Below are 1,677 nucleotides of genomic sequence, written 5' to 3' on the forward strand. Positions count from 1 at the left end.
TCGATTGGTCTTTCGACCCTATACTCAATTCTGACAATCGATTTGCACGTCAGAACTGTTTCGGTCTTCCATCAGGGTTTCCCCTGACTTCAACCTGATCAAGTATAGTTCACCATCTTTCGGGTCACAGCATATATGCTCAAGGTACGTTCCAGTTAGAGGCATAAATAATATAAATATTATTATACATAACTATATAGAACGCCCCTGATTGCGTTAATTAACTATAAATAGTTAAAAAACTAATCCCAATAATAGTCAAGTTAATTACGCTATTAGGTTTATATCCCAATAACTTGCACATATGTTAGACTCCGTGGTCCGTGTTTCAAGACGGGTCCCGAAGGTATCCTGAATCTTTCGCATTGTTTATCATACAAGTGCTTATAATAAACATAAAAATCAATGATAATCATGCCATTATATAATTCCGAAAAATTAACGCATTGTACTTATATAATCTATCAGCACTTTAACAAATTTTTGAAATTTATTTTATGTTAAAATGCAAGCACTCTAATTTAAATAAACTCTTATCAAAATTGTTTGATAAATTCCATACATGCTAATAGATTACAATGTCCTTATATGGAAAAAATGCACACTATCGTTATAATATTGATTAAATATTACAATTCTAATGATGAATTTTCCATAACGGATATTCAGGTTCATCGGGCTTAACCTCTAAGCAGTTTCACGTACTATTTAACTCTCTATTCAGAGTTCTTTTCAACTTTCCCTCACGGTACTTGTTTACTATCGGTCTCATGGTTATATTTAGTTTTAGATGGAGTTTACCACCCACTTAGTGCTGCACTATCAAGCAACACGACTCTTTGGTAACATCATCTAATAATCATTAACGTTATACGGGCCTGGCACCCTCTATGGGTAAATGGCCTTATTTAAGAAGGACTTAAATCGTTAATTTCTCATACTAGAATATTGACGTTCCATACACTGCATCTCACATTTGCCATATAGACAAAGTGACTTAGTGCTGAACTGATTTCTTTTCGCTCGCCGCTACTAAGAAAATCCTTGTTAGTTTCTTTTTTCCTCCCCTAATTAATATGCTTAAATTCAGGGTAGTCCCATATGAGTTGAGGTTGTTTAATTACACTTATAGACAATTCTCTGCCTATTTTGAAATATACTATCTTTTTTTTGAAGGTCCATAATATTCACAAAATTATTCTTTATATCATATTCGTTAATAAGAGGCAATTCTAGTTTATAAAATAATATATTTTATGCTAGACATTCCTCAGTATTATTTGAAATGAATAAAGAACATATAATTCTTCAAATTTCTCATGCAACAGAGTTTTAGTATTTTCATTTATTAATTCATATTATGAATATCTTAAGCGAGAACTTTTTAGATTCACACTTATATTATCCAATAATATACAATGTGCTTAAAATTCCGAAAAATTTTAAACAACTTATTTAGCATAGTCTTACAACCCTCAACCATATGTAGTCCAAGCAGCACTAAAAAATTAATTAAAGTACATAACAGCATGGACTGCGATATGCGTTCAAAATGTCGATGTTCATGTGTCCTGCAGTTCACACGATGACGCACAGTTTGCTGCGTTCTTCATCGACCCATGAGCCGAGTGATCCACCGCTTAGAGTGATACAATTTTTCTTTATTTCATTACGTCA

General features: G+C 32.6%; 1 non-coding gene across 1 annotated transcript; it reads right to left on the minus strand.

Annotated features, from left to right (window-relative positions):
• Nucleotides 1-1,469: 1,469 nt before the first annotated feature.
• Nucleotides 1,470-1,648, minus strand: LOC133849984 (5.8S ribosomal RNA). Its single transcript, XR_009895548.1, has one exon. It is a non-coding gene; the product is annotated as a 5.8S ribosomal RNA (ribosomal RNA).
• Between the last annotated feature and the right edge of the window lie 29 nt (nucleotides 1,649-1,677).

Source organism: Drosophila sulfurigaster, unplaced genomic scaffold, assembly GCF_023558435.1.
Source record: "Drosophila sulfurigaster albostrigata strain 15112-1811.04 unplaced genomic scaffold, ASM2355843v2 ctg60_pilon, whole genome shotgun sequence".
Classification (NCBI taxonomy): domain Eukaryota; kingdom Metazoa; phylum Arthropoda; class Insecta; order Diptera; family Drosophilidae; genus Drosophila; species Drosophila sulfurigaster.